Source organism: Plecotus auritus (genome assembly GCF_963455305.1).
Source record: "Plecotus auritus genome assembly, chromosome: 5".
Lineage (NCBI taxonomy): Eukaryota > Metazoa > Chordata > Mammalia > Chiroptera > Vespertilionidae > Plecotus > Plecotus auritus.
Window position 1 is genome coordinate 57618932 of NC_137776.1, and position 14284 is coordinate 57633215.

The 14284-nt window shown below is 38.1% G+C and overlaps 1 protein-coding gene across 1 annotated transcript in view; it reads right to left on the reverse strand.

The window, feature by feature from the left end:
* TANK (TRAF family member associated NFKB activator) overlaps window positions 1-2830 on the reverse strand; it is a 106257-nt gene extending 103427 nt beyond the window's left edge. The window contains exon 1 of the mRNA XM_080671070.1: window positions 2589-2830. The gene's annotated coding sequence lies outside the window, so the exon portion shown is untranslated. The remainder of the gene's footprint in view (window positions 1-2588) is intronic.
* Window positions 2831-14284: the final 11454 nt, after the last annotated feature.

The following is a 14284-nucleotide window of genomic DNA, read 5'->3' on the forward strand; positions in this document are numbered from 1 at the left end:
AAAGAGAGAGAAAACATAAATGGTCAAAATAAGTAATGAAAAAGGATTATCCATATAGTTGTAGAGATGATTTTTAAAAAGTTCAAAAGAATACATGAGTATGCCAATACATTTGAAAAATTTGATTAAAAAAAATCACATGAACAAAACAACCAAAAGTGGGTGCCAAGGATAAATAGTGTTAAGGTTTGCTCTTTAAACATTTCAAAGAGCAAATAAAGCCCATTAAACTTTTTGAGAGCATGGTAAACTAGTATTTTTTTACCAGAAAATAAAAAATACAGATTAATTTCATTTAAGAATATGAAAGCAAAATTTCTCAGTAAATTACAGACATTTCTTATTCAGCATACATTGGTGTAAGATCAGTGAATTTGGACACATTTTGCATACCACTGTTGGTTGTAACTGAATTGTGGTCTGCAACTAGCGCTGTCATAATAGGCAGAAAGCTTTTTGCACAAAACGCAGGAACAGTTGCTCTGCTGGGAGAGGGCTCTTTGGCTATGCCACATTGTTTTCATTCTTTTCTGTTAATCTGAGTTGTGAACTAAATTGTGAAGCCAAAATAATAGGGGAGAGGCGTCTAAGCAATGTGGATTGAAGAGAAAATGAGGAAATGTGTAGGTATGGTTGGTTTTGATCAACTTATTATTTTAACCAGAGCAAAAATATATATACTTTATAACTATAAATCTAACTTTATACTGGGGCCATGATTTTTGATATCACAGAATTTTTTAAAAAATGAAATTATTGTATTGTGTAACAGCACAGTTCTATATAGTTTAAAACTATATAGAAAACTATACAGTTGTCTCTAATGATATAAAAAAGACGTTGAATATGGTTTTACATGAAGTCTTGATACACCTTTAGCAAACTTGGGTTAGAAGTGTATTGGGTAGTTATTTCGTTTTTATAACAAGCTTATTTACTTCAAACCAATAGCCAACGTCATTCTTAATGTTAACCACTAGGGAAATTCCCACTGAGATCAGAATGAGACAAGGGTGGTTGCTATCTCTTCTGTTATTAAACACTGTTTTAGAAGTTCTGGACAATGTGGTGAGAAGAAGAAAAAAGGGTACAAAATTATATTTTTCTTATCTAGACATCACATGTAAATTGCCCAAAATAATTTAGAATAAAGGATTGATATAACGGCTAAATGCAAGATAAAATTATAAAATCAAGAACTTTTTAAAATCACTACCCCACACAAAGAAAATAAAACATGCTGAAATACAGTTTACTATAAACAAAAACCTATATGTTTCCAGAGGCCTTAAGTACACGGAGAGAAAGAATGTTTGCAGACAGGCAAGTTTTCCACTGTAAGGATGATTCTTTTCATCAAATAAGTATATGTTTTATGAAATTCCAACTAGAACTTTTTGGGAGGAATTTAACAGATTTGTTTTAAATCTTCCAGTTGGCCATCTCTTTTATTGTCACAAGTGTTTAAAAGAAGTAACCGGACATTCCTTTAGGGCCCTGGTCACTTGCTAGCAGGAACCTCAGTCAGGTTTGGACTTGATATACAGCCCACATCCCTCCTGCATGGAGATAGACACCGTGTGTGCCTTTGAACAGGTAAAAGTCCACCCTGGAGGGAGTGAGGAAATGGGGTGGATGAGTGAAGAGAAGGAAGACCTGGAAATAACTCCTAAGCTTCAATGAATGACTTGGCTGCTCTGGACCCTTGGCTAGGTCATCTTCCTTTCTCCCCCATCATTTTGCAGTTCAGATAAAACATCTCAAAATATTGTTTTAATGTTGTAAGAAGGCAGGGCAGTGGAAACAGAGAGCCATGGAAAAAGTGATATGAGATCATGTTTAAGCCCTGGTTCTGCCCTGAGCTGGAAGATCTTGTGATTGTTTTCCTCCAGGAGACAATAAATGGCAGCTATTAATATAACAATAGTGATAATGATTCTTGATGTTTAATCTTTTTGAACTATCAACATTTCCTAGGATTATCATTAAGAAAATATTTTAAAAAATACTATACAATCTTTAGTATTCATCTTTGTTTATGAACATGAAAGTCAATTGGTAATAGAAGAAGACTAGATTACTCTAATTATGTAAGTTTAAATGTTTTAAGATAGGAAATGGAAAGTTTTCTATAAGGTTAATACTTTATTGTAAAGATATATTCATTAACATGTATTTCTTAGAAAATGGAAAAATATAAACTTTAATGTTTGAATGAATACACTGGATGAGACCGGAATTGATCTTTAAAATTTTAACCCAAAAGAAGCATGACTATATACAGTATTAGTGTACTTTTCGACCTAGTAAGCTATATGCAACTTAACTTATGCTAACTACATATCTTTTAAGTCTTACATTGTTATAAAAACAACTCAGAGAAGGTGTATGCTCCAGATATAAATGAAAAAAATAATCATTTCAAATAGACATGAATTCTATTTTAAATTTTGGGAAAATGTAAAAAAAATCACAGTATTTTAAATTTTCCTTTAGTTTTAGCTAAGGACCTTATTTTGTAAACATCAAATTTCTAACTATGACAATAAATACAAAGGTATTATTGAATCATGTCATAAATTACTCACTTAGCAGAAGCAAGAGGAGAACAAGTCAGCCACACTTCAGTTTAAGACATTCTGGCCACCTTACTTAGGTTGAGAATCAATGGGAACTACTGAAGTTTTTGGTCACCTCTTCTTCAGATTAAAAGTCTTCCTTCACAAACTATTCCTCTTTAAAGATGTGGGCAGTTACAGAGTCTGAAAGCTTTATACACAGGCTCTAGAATGCTGCCCAAACCTCCCTGAGCTCTCCCTTGTGTTGAACTGGGAACTTCCACTGAGAAATCCCCTGACTTGAAAACTTCCTTATTTGTAGCTATCAACGGCCAATCATGGCAACATATTGAAATGAAGCAAAGACTACCAGAAATTGTTCTGTAAACCACCCGTGACTGTAGCTCTGACTTCCTTTTGAAGCAAAGACTCTTTACTTGAATAGTTAGGGCATTTTAAGAAAAATCCAGAAATTATAAACACAAATATTTTAGGTTTAAGCAGATTTCCATGTAAGAAAATTTAAAAAATAAGTTTATTTGACAGCGTTTTTTGTTTTGTTTTGTTTTTAGCTTCTAAGAAGTCACTCTCCCCCTAAGTAGTATATTTATAAGCAGAAGGCAAAGACTAGTTGGCTTTGCTTTATGGTTAACAGGGGTCAGTTGGATGAAGCCTGGTAATAATAATGTTTATGCTGGATTCCAGAGCCTGACCTCAGGTACTTAGAAGAGAGGGGAAGTGAAGAGGCTCTTAAGACAGCTTTTTTCCTTGGGAACTAAGGTGCATGTGGAGGGGTGTATGTTCCATCTTCTCGGGCTATTTGGAGTAAAACATGCACATGGAAGGCAGCATAGGCACCACTGACATTTTTCTTTGTTGTAAAATTTTAGAGCTGGGAATGTCCTTAGACACCATCTGTTCTATTCCTTTTTATTCAGACAAGGAAACAGGAAAGGATAAATGCTCAAAGTCACAAAGTAAGTCAGAGGCAAAACTCAGATGAAAATATGAATCTTTTGAATCCGAGTGCATTTCTTTCTTTTTTCTTTTTTTTTTTTTTACAGTCCTATACTGTCAGCATCTCAAGTTACTAACTAGGAAAAAGACTGTAACCACAAAAAGACTGAGAGTCTCCTGGTTCAGTTCCTACATTTTTCAGATAAGGAGTCTGAGACCTTACCCAAAGTTCCTCCATCAGTAAAAGGGTTAGAATTTAGAACTTCTGATTCTCAGTCTAGTGGCCTGTCCACTTGAAAACGCTGCCCTCTGTTAAATTAGATGCTAAATAAGCCTGAGATATTTCTACTTCATGATGAAATTATTCTATAAAAAGGAAATAATTTTGAAAGTATCTAAAATGATGAATAGGCTTATGATTTAACATGTTCCATTTACTCATCTGACATAGAATGAAGAATTAATTTCCTTCAGTGCCTTGTGTTTTATAACCACCTTACTGATATCAAACATTGAGCTTTCTTGTGTGCAATGGAAAAATAAAACCTAACTATTACTGCAAATGTAGAAAAAGAAAAAAGTGAGCCACTGGTGGAAGGAAAGCATGCTTCTCAAGAATTTACATTTTGAATTAACAGGATGTTAAAAACAAGACTTTTTAAAACAAAACACAAAACAGTGCTGACATTTTAACTGGGAAATGCCCCCTTTGATTTCTCCATCTGTGCCCCTTTCCTCTTCTATTCACTTTGGCCTGTGAGCTTGGCTGGTGCCCAAGCTCCAGCGGAAGTGCCAGTCCTGGCTATTTGGCTTCAACCTGGAGGGGCACTGCTTGTAAGAGGGTCCTGAGGCCAAGACAGAGAAGCTATAGTTAGAGATCTTTTTGAGGAAATTCTGTCTGAGTGAATGGAATTTAAAACCTATGCCACCAAGCAGTTCTGGCTTTTGGCAAAACATGTGAGGCAGATGGAACTTTTTATCTTTGTTGTTTCTAGTGGTTCCTTTTTCTACTCCCTTCCCCTCCTTTTTTCCTCTCAGAGTCATAAGCTATGTAACCTGGGCAGATAGAAATGCAGATTTCTGTAGGGGAGAAAGGAGCAAACTGGCACTAAGCCACAATTGGCAAGGGTTAGGGTACAAATGAGAGGGGACTTGGGGTGCTTCAAGCCCAAATGAGAGGATGGAAGGCAAAAGTCAGGTTCCCATTTAAGCTGAGGGGAATGGCCAAAGGGTAGCTTATCAAAGGATGAAGAGATCACTACCATGAGCAACAGGATTCTCAGGGCAGGTCCGGGAGAAAGGCCTCCCTAAGAATTCCTGGAAAGCGAAGTCTTACCTAGGGACAGTGGAGGGCAAGAAAGCAAGGGCTCTTAATTGCTGGCTGGGATTCAGAGCAGAGATATGTGCAAGGTGCTGTGTGGGGGGAGAGGCAGTTCTCAGCTAGAGTGACTCATCAAGAGAAGCATGGACATCCAGGAACTGAACAAGCAAAAAGGATCTAGGGATAAAGTTTGATACTTTCCCCCATAGTCTCAGTAAGTTCCCTATGATTTTGTAGGCTAACCTTGTGGCGTTTTGCTCATTTCTATAACTTAATAAGTAAAGTTTTTCTAAAAACCTTAGTTTGCTTTTTAACCTTTAGAGGTAAACAAATCTGTGAGTACTCATGTGTGGAATCTAATGAACAAAATAAACTGATGAACAAAATAGTTACACAGACATAGAAACATGGAACAGACTGCTGAATCTCAGAGGGAAGGCGGGGGAGGGTAGGTGGATGGGAAGAGATCAACCAAAGAACTTATATGCATATATTTATAACCCATTGACAAAGACAATAGAATGATGAAGGCCTGGGGTAGGGGAGGGGGCGGGCTAGAAGGGGTCAATGGGAGCGGGAGGGGACATATGTAATACTGTCAGCAATAAAGATTTAATTTCAAAACAACAACAACAAATCCGTGAGGTACACAGATATCCTGAGCATTTAAGAAGTACCTCAGGCCTATTATTTTTGAGACTAGGAATAAAAGTAAGACCCAGGTTTTCTCAGCACTCTCTCATCCTTATTGTATGACTAGAGGCCCGATGCACAAAATTCGTGCAAGAGTAGGACTCTCCCCTCCTGCCCGCCCCCCTCCTCCCACCTGCTGCCACCGGCTTCCCTCTGGCACCGGGGACCCAGGCTTCCCTCGCAGCCCTGGCTTCGTCCAGAAGGATGTCTTTCATTGACCCAAAAGCATATTATGCTTTTATTATTATAGATGGCTACATGTTTTTGGTTATCAAAAGAAAGAGGACACTTAGTTATGTATGATGAAAAGAAGGTTAATCAAACTAAAATCCAAAAATATCTTAACAAATTCAGGTTATAGGTGGGTGCCAGCACGAAATTTAACAAGAGTAATTATAAGGTTGTCTAGTTACTACTCCCATCTTATACACTATACCAGTGGACGGCAAACTCATTAGTCAACAGAGCCAAATATCAATAGTACAATGATTGAAATTTCTTTTGAGAGCCAAATTTTTTAAACTTCTTCTAACGCCACTTCTTCAAAATAGACTTGCCCAGGCCATGGTATTTTGTGGAAGAGCCACATTCAAGGGGCCAAAGAGCCACATGTGGCTCGCGAGCCGCAGTTTACCAACTACAGCACTACACCAAGCATGTCAAACTCGCGGCCCGTGGGCCGCATGCCTTGTTTATTTGGCCCGTGTAAGCCTTTGAGTTTGACATGCTTGCCCTACACCATCCTACAACCATGCCACACCATCCACCATCCAACAAAAATACAGGAAAAAATTGCACTAGCCCAGAAAGGTGATGATGAAATGCAATTTAGTAGTAGTCATACAAAAATGACTTAATTGCCTGGCTGGCATGGCTTAGTGGTTAAGCATCGACCAAAAATGACTTAAGAGTTTTACATGAGGTAATGTTATGAGGATGTTAAAAAAATTCCAAAATGAACTTAGACGCGCCATGCTTAGAAGTTCTTCTAGAATGAAGGAAACTGTGCTTTCAGACCCTTTTTCTGGGTACCAGTCTTTAAGAAAACCATGGACAAACTAGTTATTAAATACTTATCCATAATATATGTGTGTGATTGCAGGAATGGAGGATATTTAACTTAGAGTAAATGAGGAAAAATATCAATTCAAATATTATCTTTTTTTATATCACTCCAACATGGTCCTCAGACTAGTAAGTAGGAGCTAAAAGGAAAATGTTGATCTCACACTACAGAGAGATCAACATTCCAATAGTAAAAATAATAGTAAATCATCATGGGAGATAATGAGTTCTCTGTTCTTGGGGAAAATCAAGCATAAGATAAAGGACCACTTCTTGGGAATGTTGAAAGGGTATTAACATCTCACGCGAGATCATAATGACTAATATAGCATTTACTCTGGTCCTGGCATGATTCTAAATACTTCACATGTACCTCTTCATTTAATCCTTACAAGTACCCTATAAGGAAGGTGCTCTTTTATAGAAATAAAACTAAGGCATAAAGAAGTTAATTAACTTAACCAAGTACTTGTAGCTAGTAAGTGGGAGCCCAGGTATCTGTCTCCAGAGTCCATACTCTTGACAACTTTACTGTAGTGCAGCTGGGATGTTCATTATAGCACGCTTTATCAAATACAGAGTCCCTTATTTGCTGGTAGCATGGAATTTTAGAGGAGGTGAAAAGAAACTCAAATGTTTACCTGACCACTTTTTATTCCTTCTTATGCCCAATTTTGAAAGCTTCCAACCTGACAAGAAGTTAATGAACTGAGAGTGTGCCATCTCTAATGTCAGTTCAATATCTACCAGTGTGGTATTAGAATGGGCATGAAAAGATAATATAATTGGAGACAGCAAGAGGATGGGAAAAGAAAAGAAGAGTGATGCAGAAGTGGGACCTTTGCTGAGAAATGGAAAAGGGAACTAGACTTGCTGCTATTTCTCAAATGCCAATTTAGGAAAATCAGGCAGCCTTGGAGCAGAGTCAATGCCATTAGTTAAGGATGATGACAGCGCACAATTTGTTTCTGCAGATTTACTTATCCTTCAATTTTTCCTTTCCAATCTGTTATATATAGCTTAGTAAGTCTCATAAAAAATCCATGATACTTTCTTCAGGGTACCAGGTGAACTATCTAAAGCTCCATAAAAAATTTCTGTGAGTTGACAGAATTTCATCAGGGAGTGAAGGCACCTCTCCATAGAAAGGTCTGCTTCAGGTATTACACATTCTTCTTTCTGTTTTAGTGGTCAAGGTAGCAATACATTTAGTTTATTGCCAAATGGCCCTTTTATTTTGATCTATGTACTGAGATTCCTCCTATATAAGGTTAATGAGAACCACCACCCAAAAGAATGAGTCTCACAGACATTTTCTTTCTATATTGAGAAACCCAGAAAAGTGGTTCAGATATTAGAATAAAGAAAATAGAAATTACTTGGCTCCCTCATAGAGATCCAGAATTTATAAATGGTTGGAAAACAAATTTGCATTACTTAAAACATATTTCTTTTGGATTTACAAATTCATGAAATTGCAATGGCTGTGAGATGCTTAAGGTCATCAATAATTTTCTATGTGAGCACACACAATACAGTAATTTAGTTCTGATTCAGTTTCTAATATTAATAGGATTAATAGTTCATACTTGTAATTCTCTATAAATGAGGAGATAAAAAACATGAGAGCTTATGCATAGCAATAACAGCGAGAAATTAGAGAGAAGAAAAAAGAGGGAGAGACAGAAAAGATAATCCATAAAGTCTGAGTTTATCTGTGACTTTAATAAGTCAGACTTCCAAAAAGATCTGACCTTTGAAAACCGTTTAGCTTGACTCCAGGAGGAGGTTGGGAAGACTGAGTAGCTGAAGCTCGCAGAGAGATTTCAAGATTCCTTCTGTTCTTTATTCTTTGACTTATGAGTTAAGTTTCCTTTTAAAGTATTTGGGGAATGCCAGTGACATGATGAGAGATTCAATAAACATGGGTTTCAAGTAAAATCACAAGCGATTGTTTGAAGGGGAAAATTGAAGCAGTGCTAGAAGTGCAGGAATCAAAGAGATTTTCTCAATATCAAATAGCTGATTAATGGTGTTGAGAAATTTCCACTGGCATTAGAGATCCTGCCTCCAAAATACTCAGTCAGCTCTGACTTTATAATTTGAGGATGCTGTTAAGGTTTGGAAGCTGAGTGGGGTGTGATTGGAGAACTTTTTCTGATTACTGGGGAAATGCCATCTCATCCCTTTTCACTGGGTTTCATATTTTAAAATATTGTTTGAATGGGAAAAAACCTCTCTAGGAACACCTACTAGTATTTCCCATGTCATCCATTTATTTATCAGTTGCTCTAGGTTGATCACCTCTGCGCAGAGGGTGCCATAGAACCAAGCACTTTGTAGCACATCAGAGGAATTAACATCACCTCTTTGTTAAGAGGCAGTCTCTCAGAAGGTTAGGCACACATATGGTGGAGCCATACGTTCCAAATCCTGACTCCATTCTTGAGTAATTCTTTGCCTAACTCTTATGGTAGTTTGAGCATAGAATGAATGAATTACTATATGTAAAACATAAAATGCTGAGCACATGGTGAGGCTATGTAAGTTTTTTGTTATTGTTCTTTATTCCCTGGTATATTTTTATTCACTGTCTCTGTGAAATCATAATGTGAATTTATACAAGTATTGCTGGAAAACTAGAGAGAGAAATTAAATGAATAAAGAAGATAAAGAGACATATTTATCAAGTAACTTTATTGTGCCAGGCACCATGCTAGTTGTTACATACAAATACATCACCTTACTGAATCATCTCAACCACACTAGGAAGTAGATTGAATTCTCATTCTATAGGTGAGAAAACAGGAGAGAAGGATCACACCGCTTCTAATGTGGAACCAGGATTTGAATTGAGGCCTATCTAACTCTGAAGCCCATGCTTTTTCTACCACACGACACAGTCTCGCTTAAGAAGAAAATTTACAATAATCAGAATGAGTGAAAAATTCACTTACTTAGTTTAGGCCCATGACCTGAGTTTCCTCTAAAAGTGGGGAAATTTTTCATGGAGCTTGAGTTTGTAACTTTGAATGAAATTAACTAGAGTGGAGTGGCGGCTAGTTAGAAAGCTGCCTAGACAGGAAACAGTTTTAGTCCAGTGGTGGCCCAGCAAGGAGGGGGGATGCTGGTGAAGATTTTCTCCAGTGGGGTGCTCCTTTTCTTTCTTTCTAATAAATATATTTTTATTGATTTCAGAGAGGAAGGGAGAGAGAGATAGAAACTGCAATGATGAAAGAGAATCATTGATTGGCTGCCTCCCGCATGCCCCCTACTGGGGATCAAACCCGCAACCCAGGCATGTGCCCTTGATCGGAATTGAACCTGGGACCCTTCAGTCCGCAGGCCGACGCTCTATCCACTGAGCCAAGCCGGCTAGGGCAAGGGTGCTCCTTTTCAAAGGTGGGGCATGGTCTGGAAATAGGTGGCACCACAGCTGCGAGAGCTTTGGAGCCTGGGAAATGTTTGAAGATAGAAGTACATGAAATATTTATTTCTTGGGGTTTCTCATTACATTTTTATGTTTGGCTTCTGTGAACTAGAGGAGACACCTTTTGTATATACATACCTTTCTGAGGTTTCAGAGGAAATGGTTCTTTAATAGCTGAAAACTCTAGTCGAGTAGAATAAATTACTTTGAACTACTATGTGGGATACAGAGAGGAAGAAAACATTATAATCAAATGAAGAGGAGAAAGATTAGAGACAGGGAGATCAGTTAGGAATATATATTTGCTATAAAATTGGCAAAACATGGGACTGATTAAATAAGGGAAACCAAGGAAAGGAAGTTGTTGAAGAAGCTCCTGGGTTTCTAACTGTGTGACCGGAAAGTTGGTTTATTAAGGTAAGCCCTAATCCAGTGATTGTGAGAGTCACTGTGGTGCCAGGCACCATTCCAGCTGCTGCACACAAAGATGTCACTTCACTGAATCTTTCCAACCACATTAGAACCTGGAAGAAAGGATCTAGAGAAAACAGGACCATGTTAGTGGAAGACAGATGTTCATTTTTATACAAGTTGATATTCAGGAGCTGGTAAAGCATTCACGTATTGAGCAAGTAGTTGGGCATGAGGTCTATCAGACTTCAATTCATCCATAAACTGTTAGGATGGTAAATCCTACGAGGGTCTGAGGAGAAGACTTTAACTGAAGCTCTGAATCTTAATCACCAGTCCCTTTTGAAACTTTTAAACAAATGGCATCAAGCTGCTCTCAAATATTCCCTTCTTTTCTAGCTATAGAAACATGACTAAAGCCTTGAAGGTAGTACTCCTCTTTAAACATATGTGTACTAGTATGTTAATGAGGAAAGTTTACTTATTTCATGTAGGGGGAAAATAGTTTATTTTCCTGATATGTGATAAGATACAGTATGAGGCTACAATATTTCAGACATTATGTATTAGAAGATTTGAAGACAAAGAAGATGGTAAGCTTACTAAAAAGATACTGATTGAATTCTAACTTGATTTTTTAGGTTGATTTTAAATATAATAGAGGTATGCTTCAGAAGTTTTCTGAAGCTATAAGATGTGTAGCATTGAAGTTAATAAGCAGAAGAAACGTTCCCTCTATTAACTGGTTTACTAGAGGTATTAGTTTGCTAGGGTTGCCATAACAAAGCACCACAGGCTAGGTGGCTTAAATGACAGACATTTATTTTCTGATAGTTCTGCCAAAAACCTGGAAGACCAAGATCAAGGTGCGGGCATAGATGGTTTCCTCTGGGGACCCCTGGGCAGAGGAAACTGTTTCAGACCTTTCTCTTTTGCTTGCAGATGGCTGCTCCCCTGCTGCCTTTTCACATGGTGGTCTCTCTGTGCAGACATGTCTCCCTGGTAGTTCTTAGTGTGTCCACTTTTCTTCTTTTTTAAAAAATATTTTTATTGATTTCAGAGAGGAAGGGAAAGGGAGAGAGAGATAGAAACATCAATGATGAGAGAGAATCATTGATCAGCTGCCTCCTGCATGCCCCACACTGGGGATGGAGCCCACAACCTGGGCATGTGCCCTTTTGGAATCAAAACCTGATCTCCTGGTTCAACCACTGAGAGCACACCAGCTAGGCAATGTTTCTTCTTTTTATAAGGATACCAGTCAGGTTGGATTGGGGCTTACCCTAACAACCTCATCTTAACTTACTCACCTATTTATTTATTTATTTATTTTTTTTTTTAGTGATTATCTCTTTTTTTAATTTCTTTATTGATTAAAGTGTTACATATGTGTCCTTATTCCCCCCTAATCACCTTTTTAAGGCCCTATCTGCAAATATAGTCACATTCTTAGGAATTAGGGGTTAGAGCTTCAATGGAAGATTTTGGTGCAACACAATTTAGCCCATAACATTATAAGAACTGAACTTGGCATGGGACAAACAGAAAGCAACTTAATTACTTTTATCGCCACTTTAAAAAGTCTTGTTCCAATTAATTTTCACTTGGAATGCTAACAGCAAGACACCCGTGAAAAACACACATGATGTCTAAATAAGACAAAGGAAAATCGTTTGGGCAAAAATAAAAAGGATCCTAAATCAATTATATAGAAAAGATTCCTTTATTAACTTTTGGTCGAGAATATGTTTGTATATTTTCAGAAAACAACTCCAAGACCATGTGGATTCCTGCAACAGAGAGGAATTGACAGGTCTGCTCCAACCATGAAGACAAGAGGAGAAACAGTCCAGAGATGGAAGACACTGACGACGCCTTGCCATGCTAGCAGTCAGCAGCTGTGCGTCGCAGCAGGTTGCCTAGGACCAAACCAGAGAGGGTTGGACCTGCATTGCCACCATGTGCCCACCATCCAGATATCATTGCTGGCATGTACACATAAGGAACTGTTTGACATTGAAACGGGGACTCAGAACTGTTGGACATTGAAATTGGTACTCAAACATTTTTTGTTATTATATGTTTATTTCTAGTCTGCAGAGGCAAGATTTTTTAAAGGAAAGAAATGGGGAAAAAAGAGATACAGAGGCAAAGAAGCATTGAACAGACTGTCAAACTACAGCGGGAAGGCAGGGGAGGTTGGGGGGGTGGGTGCTGTAAGAGATCAACCGAAGGACTTGTACGCATGCATATAAGCATAACCAATGGATACAAGACACTGGTGGTGGGGGCAGGTAAAGGCATGTACTGGGGGGTAGGGGAGGCCGGCGGGGAGGTCAATGGGGAAAAAACAAAGGAGACATATGTACTACTATTTGTAATACTTCAAACAATAAAATTAAATAAATAAATAAATAAATAAATAAATAAAAAGTCTTGTTCCATCTAAATAAGTACTAATTTTTTTCCCAACTTGGGCCTGACTTGGACTCAGAATCTACAGTGAGGAAAGGGGCATTAAGAAGGAATGGTAGGCCTCTTCACTCTTCTAACTTACTCTGACAGTCCCCAATTCCCATCTCACTGTGATATCAACTATGACTTTGCTACCTCAGTGTGGTTGGCAGGTCAGCAGCATCAGCACCATCAGAAATGCGGAATATCAGGGCCCTGCCTCTGCATTTCTCAACCTGAATCTGATGAATCTGCATTTTAACAAGATGCCCAGGTGATTGTTGCTCTTTCCAGAACACCAGGGCCTTCAGGACCAGCAGACAGAAACTCTGTGTATTCCAGACATGGGTGTGAGGTTGTGAGAATGAAAGGACAGAAGATCTATTGCTGGAGTGTTAATCTGACTTAGAAGTCCTCTGTGTAGCCCTAATACCAATTGTTTGTGAGTCATTTGACTTGTCCCTGGCATGAACAATGTAATCTCTGATTTCTTACTATTGCCCATCAGCCTCTGCTTCAACAGTATATCCTACACAGACTCTTTGTTTTGGGACCTTGACTTAGACTTGATTCTCTCCTCTAGTGTCCACCAGAAAACCTGTGACATTTCTCTGCTCAATTGTAGAAGTGTGGGCTACTTCTGCAACAAACCTCTTTCCTTGCTCTGTCTTCAAAGGTAGGACCAGGCCAGCCTATTGCTTGAGTTTCTACCCAACCAATGTCAGTGGACATATCCAAGCTCCCTCTCCCTCTCACCTGGCTGGATGCATTATATGCTTATGAATATTCTCCCAAATTCTACAATGAGATGGATAGAGAAAAATGCCATCTGCTTTGATTACTCTCTCCAGATTGAGTTTCTGGATTATCTTTTTGGGTAACCCTTGAGCAATTTTATGGATAATTTATCACTGTTCTTTACTCTGGGGCTTCAGATGAAAACCAGAGGCAACAGGAACAAGTCTACTTATAGTGCTATATATATCAGTAATTTCACTATTGAGACAATTTAAGCACATTTAGATCCAGGCTTTATCTATAGACAGAATTATATGACTTAATTTATAGACTTGTTTTCTCAAGGTATTGCTTCAGTCAATATGGTTGGACCAGTTTGGTGTGTAAAATTAGTCTCAGAGACTTTCATCCTTCTTTCCAGGTGGTTTCTTGGGACAGGCAAATGGATAGACAGAGCAAATGGGAGTTATTTTGTAGGCTGGAGATGACAAAGGAAGAGATTCCCCAGAGACAGATCTCTTTAGCCTACTTTCCCAGAATCTCTGAATAAGGCACTTCACTTAGCATTCACTTATCTCTGGTCTTCTGTGTTAATGCTCCTCAAATAAAGACTTAGTTCTGATCTACTGTATTGCTGATTTTGGCATGATCACTAAA